This window comes from Pinus tabuliformis, chromosome 3_2 (assembly GCF_031772625.1).
Source record: "Pinus tabuliformis cultivar Carrire ecotype Pingquan chromosome 3_2, CPIR1, whole genome shotgun sequence".
In the NCBI taxonomy this organism is placed as follows: domain Eukaryota; kingdom Viridiplantae; phylum Streptophyta; class Pinopsida; order Pinales; family Pinaceae; genus Pinus; species Pinus tabuliformis.
In genome coordinates this window covers 763273804-763282230 of record NC_142302.1, presented here as the reverse complement: position 1 = coordinate 763282230, position 8427 = coordinate 763273804, and the positions used below count along the sequence as shown (strand labels likewise).

Genomic DNA, 8427 nt, shown 5'->3' with positions numbered 1-8427 from the left:
ACAAAATAAATAAATATTAATAGGAATAGAAAATAAAATAAATAAATATTACCATAAAATTATCTTTTTCAAGAAAAGCATTGCTTTAAAACTGGGAATCCAATACGCTTTTCCCACATCTTTCTAATAAGCAAAAGCATGACCGTTGAATCCAATTGTGAGATATTCACAATTTGTGTGCAGCAGAAGTAAATTTCTTTGGGTGTTTCTGTTTTTTCTGGTAAGATATTCACATTAATCCCTCATTCCTGGTATGAGAATTAATTTCATTTGGGATCAGTATGAGGATCGTTCGCCCTTTTCAAGCTGTTAACAACGTGGTGGTCGAAAAGCTATGGCAATGGAACACAGAGACTACCCGTTAAATATGTGGTGGTGGTCCAAAAGCTATGGCAATGGAACACAGAGACTACCCCTGCATCCCCCAGCTACTGCAAACTTCAAAAACTCTGATTAGGCATTTAAGGTGTGTTATTCAATCCTCATTACTTGTGGTCAAATTTTGTATAATTTCTGTCTTTCTGTCTATATTCTTTTGTTGTTATTCATTAGTTGAATTTTGTTAAATTCATACAGGTATCCCTTAGATCCCTTTACTGGCTTTCTCCATTCTCACTTAGCGCCTTCCTCAAGGACGCGACCTTGTCCTTGATAACCTTTTCCGTAGCCATAGCAGTTAATTGTGACAGGAAACTAACCCAACTCGAGAATCAATTACAGAAACCCTTATTCTGACTCACACAGAATACGATCTTCAACGTCAAGCTCTCCATCTAGAAACGCAATCTGAGAGGCTGAATTTCCTTAAAAAATTTCAAGACTTATGCTGGGAACTCACGCCAATCCACACTATATTCAAGATCGTGTACACTGCTTTCAAGATATTCAAGATGTTCTGAAGTGGAGGTTCTCTATCACTAGCTTCCCTAAAATCTTTAGGGTTCGTGGATTCACATATGCAATACTCTGCTCCATTCTGGAGCTCAACTAGCTCATGACCATCCATTTGTGATCTCACTCTTATAACATTTCTTTCGCTAAGTTTTTTGAGATCCCAATCAGAAACTAGTGCCCAGAAAAATGCCATAAATCCATCGCTAGACCTGCAGAGCAAAGATTTCACCAGAAGTTTTGAATTCTCCCAATCGACTTGGGCACCACTTTTGACTTCAAACGAAACACCCTAATCAACACCATTGCGACCTGCTCACATGCCGACATAGTTGAATGACACAAGTTTCTTTGTTTTTGCAACCTGGAATTATTTCTCATTTTCTGCAGGGCTTCTCAGTAAGGTTTCTTTGTTTTTGCAACCTGGAATTATTTCTCATTTTCTGCAGGGCTTCTCAGTAAGGTTTCTTTGTTTTTGCAACCTGGAATTATTTCTCATTTTCTGCAGGGCTTCTCAGTAAGATGACGCTTCTCTAAAAGGTGCCAACAGGTCCTTTCTGCAGAGCCTGAATTGGGTATTAAGGTAATTATATGGATTTCAATAAGGCTCATCCACCTTGTTGATAAGAATGCAATTTTATATGGATTTCAATAAGGCTCATCCACCTTGTTTATAAGAATGCAATTATCTGGGACCTGAATTCGGTATACATATCTAACGGATGTGTATAGTTGAATAACACAAGTTTCTTTGTTTTTGCAACCTGGAATTACTTCTGATTTTTTGCAGGGCTTCTCCGTAAGGTGCCAACAGGTCCTCTCTGCAGAGCCTGAATTTGCTATTAAGGTAATTGTATGGATTTGACTGAGCCTCATCCACCTTGTTAATTGTTAAGAATAAGGGTTAATTTCTTGAGTTCATAACTACCATGGCCCTGCAACTTCCACACTAGGCAAAAAAAATAGAGAACAAACGTTAAAACGTATAAGGACTGATATTTACTAATTACACTTGTTGATAGAACGTCTTATTGTAAACAGTGTAATCTTTTATATTTAAAAAGTGTAATCTTTTGTATTTAAGTTTTAAATATGGAGCCAGAGTATCTAAATTTGTGTTGGCTAGGATTGTGGAAAAGAAAAAAGAAATTGCAAATTTCTACTCTTATAATTTAAGACAGGATCAATATCAATATGGTTTAGTTTTGACTATGTAATAATTTTACTGAATATCAAAAATATCAAAAAAAAAAAAAATTAGTGAGGGAAGAATGGTGATTTTCTGTTGATTTCTTTTGCTGGGAGCAATTCATTATTTTTATATTTCGTTGTGTTCATTCCATTTATGTATTTAGTGTATTTGTGGTCGTAGTTTATTTGCCTATAAGTTTATACTGCCTGTGTAGTTTGTTTTTTACCTAGTTGCGTGCCAATTTTTCTTGGCAATTTTTTACCTGTGTAGTTGGGTGCCAATTTTCTGACAATTTTTTTACCTGTGTAGTTGAGTGTCAATTTTCTGATACTGCCTTTATAGTTTAGTTTTTTACCTCTCTGTAGTTGGGTGGAATTTCTTTACCTCTGTAATTGGGCGTCAATTTTATGAGATTGCTTTGTAGTTTATTTTTTTTACCTTTATTGTTGGGTGTCAATTTTCTCTAGCAATTATGAATATTACTTAGGTAAGCTGTGGCTTTGAAAATCAATTTTCCATGACTGTCTCACTAATAAAAAAATATTTTTTCTAACAACTTAATAAAAAAATATTTTTTCTAGTTCATATTAAGTGGCTCTCTCCAAATAATTTTGAATTATGTTTTTATCTTGATTGGAAAAAGCAACATTAGGCTAAATGATCTGTCCTTACGATCACCTCCATCGAGATATTCATTGAGAAGAATATTTCGAGAATTTACTTTTAGTGAAGGGAATTTCATTTTTTCTTTTAGTTTTATGAGAGTATTTTTTGTTGATTTCTTCAGCCATTACTGTAGTTTCTCTCTATCCAATCACCCATTTCATTTCGATCATTCCATTTATACATTTACTCCATTTGTTGTAGTAGGCTAGGCTAGGCTAGGTTAGACTAGGCTAGGTTAAGCTGGGCTAGGTTAGGCTAGGTTAAGTCGGGCTAGGTTAGGCTAGGTTAGGTTAGGCAAGGCTAGGAAAGGATAAGTTAGGTAAGGCTAGGTTAGGTTACACTTGCTTAGGCTAGGCTAGATTAGATTAGGCTAGGCTAGGTTAGGCTAGGTTAGACAAGGTTAGGCTAGATTAGGTTAGGCTAGATTATGCTAGGCTAGGCTAGGCTACGTTAGCTTAGGTTAGGTTAGACTTCGTTAGATTAGACTATGTTAGGCTAGGCTAGGCTAGGTTATGCTATGCTAGGCTAGGCTAGGTTAGGTTAGGTTAGGCTAGGCTAGGTTGACTTAGGTTAGCTTAGTTTAGGCTAGGTTAGGTTTGGCTAGGCTAGGGTAGAGTAGGTTAGGCTAGGGTGGGCTAGAGTAGGCTAGTCTAGAGTAGGGTAGGTTAGGCTAGGCCACGTTAGGCTAGAGTAGGTTAGGCTAGGATAGAGTAAGCTAGGCTAGAGTAGGCTAGGCTAGGCTAGAGTATGATCGACTAGAGTAAGCTAGGCTAAACTAGATTAGGCTAGGCTAGAGTAGACTAGGCTAGGCTAGGGCAGGGTAGGGTAAAGTAGGCTATAGTAGACTAGGATAGGGTAGGCTAGGCTAGGCTAGGCTAGGCTAGAGTAGGGTAGGCTAGGCTAGGCTAGAGTAGGGGAGGCTAGGCTAGGGTAGGCTAGGCTAGAGAACGCTGGGCTAGGCGAGGCTGAGCCAGGCTAGAGTAGGCTAGGGAAGGCTAGAGTAGGCTAGGCTAGAGTTGGGTATCCTAGGCTAGGCTAGAGTAGGCTATGCTAGGCTAGGCTAGAGTAGGTTACGTTATGCTAGGCTAGGCTTGGATAAATTAGAGTAGTCTAGAGTAGGTTAGGCTAGAGTAGACTATGCAAGGTTAAGCTAGGATAGAGTAGGCTAAGCTAGGCTAGGCTAGAGTAGGCTAGAGGAGAGTAGGGTAGGCTAGAGTAGGCTAGGCTAGAGTAGGTTACACTATGCTAGGCTAGGCTTGGATAAATTAGAGTAGTCTAGAGTAGGTTAGGCTAGAGTAGGCTATGCAAGGTTAAGCTAGGATAGAGTAGGCTAGGCTAGGCTAGGCTAGAGTAGGCTAGAGGAGAGTAGGGTAGGCTAGCCTAGAGTAAGCTAGTCTGGGATAGGTTAGGCTAGAGTAGACTAGAGTAGGCTAGGGTAGGCTAGAGTAGGCTAGGGTAGGCTAGAGTAGGCTAGTAGGCTAGGCTAGAGTAGCCTAGAGCCTAGAGTAGGCTAGAGTAGGCTAGTAGTAGAGTAGCTAGGCTAAAGTAAGCTAGGCTAGAGTAGAGTAGGCTAGAGTAGGTTAAGCTAGAGTAGGCTAGAGTAGGCTAGGCTAGAGTAGGCTAGAGTAAGCTAGGCAAGGCTAGAGTAGTCTGGGCTAGACTAGAGTAGGCTATGCTAGAGTAGGCTAGGCTAGGATAGGCTAGGCTAGAGTAGGCTAGGCTAGGCTAGTTTAGGCTAGAGTAGCCTAGAGTAGGCTAGGGTAGCCTAGAGTAGGCTATAGTAGACTAGGCTAGGGTAGGCTAGAGTAGGGTAGGGTAAAGTAGGCTAGGCTAGGCTAGGCTAGAGTAGGGTATGGTAAAGTAGGCTAGGCTAGGCTAGGCTAGAGTAGGCTAGAGAAGGCTGGAGTAGGTTACGCTAGGCTAGGATAAATTAGAGTAGTCTAGAGTAGGTTAGGCTAGAGTAGGCTATGTAAGGTTAGGCTAGGATAGAGTAGGCTAGGCTAGAGTAGGCTAGAGTAGAGTAAGGTAGGCTAGAGTAGGCTAGCCTAGAGTAAGCTAGTCTGGGCTAGGTTAGGCTAGAGTAGGCTAGAGTAGAGTAGGCTAGGGTAGGCTAGAGTAGTCTAGGCTAGGCTAGAGTAGAGTAGGCTAGAGTAGGCTAGGCTAGGCTAGAGTAGGCTAGGATAGGCTAGGGTAGGCTAGAGTAGGGTAGGGTAAAGAAGGCTAGGCTAGGCTAGAGTAGGTTAGAGAAGGCTGGGCTAGGCAAGGCTAAGCTAGGCTAGAGTAGGCTACACTTCGCTGGAGTATGCTAGGGTAGGCTAGAGTAGGCTAGGTTGGAGTAGGCTAGGCTAGGCTAGAGTAGGATAAATTAGAGTAGTCTAGAGTAGGTTAGGCTAGAGTAGGCTATGTAAGGTTAGGCTAGGATAGAGTAGGCTAGGCTAGAGTAGGATAGCCTAGAGTAGGCTAGAGTAGAGTAAGGTAGGCTAGAGTAGGCTAGCCTAGAGTAAGCTAGTCTGGGCTAGGTTAGGCTAGAGTAGGCTAGAGTAGAGTAGGCTAGGGTAGGCTAGAGTAGTCTAGGCTAGGCTAGAGTAGAGTAGGCTAGAGTAGGCTAGGCTAGGCTAGAGTAGGCTAGGATAGGCTAGGGTAGGCTAGAGTAGGGTAGGGTAAAGAAGGCTAGGCTAGGCTAGAGTAGGTTAGAGAAGGCTGGGCTAGGCAAGGCTAAGCTAGGCTAGAGTAGGCTACACTTCGCTGGAGTATGCTAGGGTAGGCTAGAGTAGGCTAGGTTGGAGTAGGCTAGGCTAGGCTAGAGTAGGATAAATTAGAGTAGTCTAGAGTAGGTTAGGCTAGAGTAGGCTATGTAAGGTTAGGCTAGGATAGAGTAGGCTAGGCTAGAGTAGGATAGCCTAGAGTAAGCTAGTTTGGGCTACGTTAGGCTAGAGTAGGCTAGAGTAGAGTAGGCTAGGGTAGGCTAGAGTAGTCTAGGCTAGGATAGAGTAGGCTAGGCTAGGCTAGAGTAGAGTAGGCTAGAGTAGGCTAGGCTAGGCTAGAGTAGGCTAGGGTAGGCTAGGATAGGCTAGGGTAGGCTAGAGTAGGGTAGGGTAAAGAAGGCTAGGCTAGGCTAGAGTAGGTTAGAGAAGGCTGGGCTAGGCAAGGCTAAGCTAGGCTATAGTAGGCTACACTTGGCTGGAGTATGCTAGGGTAGGCTAGAGTAGGCTAGGTTGGAGTAGGCTAGGCTAGGGTAGGCTAGAGTAGGCTAGAGGAGAGTAGGGTAGGCTGGAGTAGGCTAGGCTAGAGTAGGTTACACTATGCTAGGCTAGGCTTGGATAAATTAGAGTAGTCTAGAGTAGGTTAGGCTAGAGTAGGCTCTGCAAGGTTAAGCTAGGATAGAGTAGGCTAGGCTAGGCTAGGCTAGAGTAGGCTAGAGGAGAGTAGGGTAGGCTAGGCTAGAGTAAGCTAGTCTGGGATAGGTTAGGCTAGAGTAGGCTAGGTAGGCTAGGGTAGGTAGGCTAAGCTAGGCTAGGATAGAGTAGGCTAGGCTAGGCTAGAGTAGAGTAGCCTAGAGTAAGCTAGGCTAGAGTAGGCTAGAGTAGGTTAAGCTAGAGTAGGCTAGAGTAGGCTAGAGTAAGCTAGGCAAGGCTAGAGTAGTCTGGGCTAGACTAGAGTAGGCTATGCTAGAGTAGGCTCGGCTAGGATAGGCTAGGCTAGAGTAGGCTAGGCTAGGCTAGTTTAGGCTAGAGTAGCCTAGAGTAGGCTAGGGTAGCCTAGAGTAGGCTATAGCAGACTAGGCTAGGGTAGGCTAGAGTAGGGTAGGGTAAAGTAGGCTAGGCTAAGCTAGGCTAGAGTAGGGTATGGTAAAGTAGGCTAGGCTAGGCTAGAGTAGGCTAGAGAAGGCTGGAGTAGGCTAGGCTAGAGTAGGTTACGCTAGGCTAGGCTAGGCTAGAGTAAGCTAGGCTAGGCTAGGATAAATTAGAGTAGTCTAGAGTAGGTTAGGCTAGAGTAGGTTATGTAAGGTTAGGCTAGGATAGAGTAGGCTAGGCTAGAGTAGGCTAGAGTAGAGTAGGGTAGGCTAGAGTAGGCTAGCCTAGAGTAAGCTAGTCTGGGCTAGGTTAGGCTAGAGTAGGCTAGAGTAGAGTAGGCTAGGGTAGGCTAGAGTAGTCTAGGCTAGGATAGAGTAGGCTAGGCTAGGCTAGAGTAGAGTAGGCTAGAGTAAGCTAGGCTAGGCTAGAGTAGACTAGAGTAGACTATGCAAGGTTAAGCTAGGATAGAGTAGGCTAGGCTAGGCTAGGCTAGAGTAGACTAGGCAAGGTTAAGCTAGGATAGAGTAGGCTAGGCTAGGATAGGCTAGAGTAGGCTAGAGGAGAGTACGATAGGCTGGAGTAGGCTAGGCTAGAGTAGGTTACACTATGCTAGGCTAGGCTTGGATAAATTAGAGTAGTCTAGAGTAGGTTAGGCTAGAGTAGGCTATGCAAGGTTAAGCTAGGATAGAGTAGGCTAGGCTAGGCTAGGCTAGAGTAGGCTAGAGGAGAGTAGGGTAGGCTAGCCTAGAGTAAGCTAGTCTGGGATAGGTTAGGTTAGAGTAGGCTAGAGTAGGCTAAGCTAGGCTAGGATAGAGTAGGCTAGGCTAGGCTAGAGTAGAGTAGCCTAGATTAAGCTAGGCTAGAGTAGAGCAGGCTAGAGTAGGCAAGAGTAGGTTAAGCTAGAGTAGGCTAGAGTAGGCTAGAGTAAGCTAGGCAAGGCTAGAGTAGTCTGGGCTAGACTAGAGTAGGCTATGCTAGAGTAGGCTCGGCTAGGATAGGCTAGGCTAGAGTAGGCTAGGCTAGGCTAGTTTAGGCTAGAGTAGCCTAGAGTAGGCTAGGGTAGCCTAGAGTAGGCTATAGCAGACTAGGCTAGGGTAGGCTAGAGTAGGGTAGGGTAAAGTAGGCTAGGCTAGGCTAGGCTAGAGTAGGGTATGGTAAAGTAGGCTAGGCTAGGCTAGGCTAGAGTAGGCTAGAGAAGGTTGGAGTAGGCTAGGCTAGAGTAGGTTACGCTAGGCTAAGCTAGGCTAGAGTAAGCTAGGCTAGGCTAGGATAAATTAGAGTAGTCGAGTAGGCTATGTAAGGTTAGGCTAGGATAGAGTAGGGTAGGCTAGAGTAGGCTAGAGTAGAGTAGGGTAGGCTAGAGTAGGCTAGCCTAGAGTAAGCTAGTCTGGGCTAGGTTAGGCTAGAGTAGAGTAGGCTAGGGTAGGCTAGAGTAGTCTAGGCTAGGATAGAGTAGGCTAGGCTAGGCTAGAGTAGAGTAGGCTAGAGTAGGCTAGGCTAGGCTAGAGTAGGCTAGGATAGGCTAGGGTAGGCTAGAGTAGGGTAGGGTAAAGAAGGCTAGGCTAGGCTAGAGTAGGTTAGAGAAGGCTGGGCTAGGCAAGGCTAAGCTAGGCTAGAGTAGGCTACACTTGGCTAGAGTATGCTAGGGTAGGCTAGGTTGGAGTAGGCTAGGCTAGGCTAGAGTAGGGTAGGCTAGGCTAGGGTAGGCTAGGCTAGAGAACGATGGGCTAGGCGAGGTTGAGCCAGGCTAGAGTAGGCTAGGCTAGAGTTGGGTATCCTAGGCTAGGCTAGAGTAGGCTATGCTAGGCTAGGCTAGAGTAGGCTAGGCTAGAGTAGGTTACGTTATGCTAGGCTAGGCTTGGATAAATTAGAGTAGTCTAGAGT

General features: G+C 44.4%; 1 long non-coding RNA gene across 1 annotated transcript; it reads left to right on the top strand.

Moving 5' to 3' along the window:
* The first annotated feature begins 217 nt into the window (after positions 1-217).
* LOC149182867 (uncharacterized) lies at positions 218-1876 on the top strand. Its single transcript, XR_016257655.1, has 3 exons — positions 218-466; positions 1400-1474; positions 1682-1876. It is a non-coding gene; the product is annotated as an uncharacterized LOC149182867 (long non-coding RNA).
* The last annotated feature ends 6551 nt before the right edge of the window (positions 1877-8427 follow it).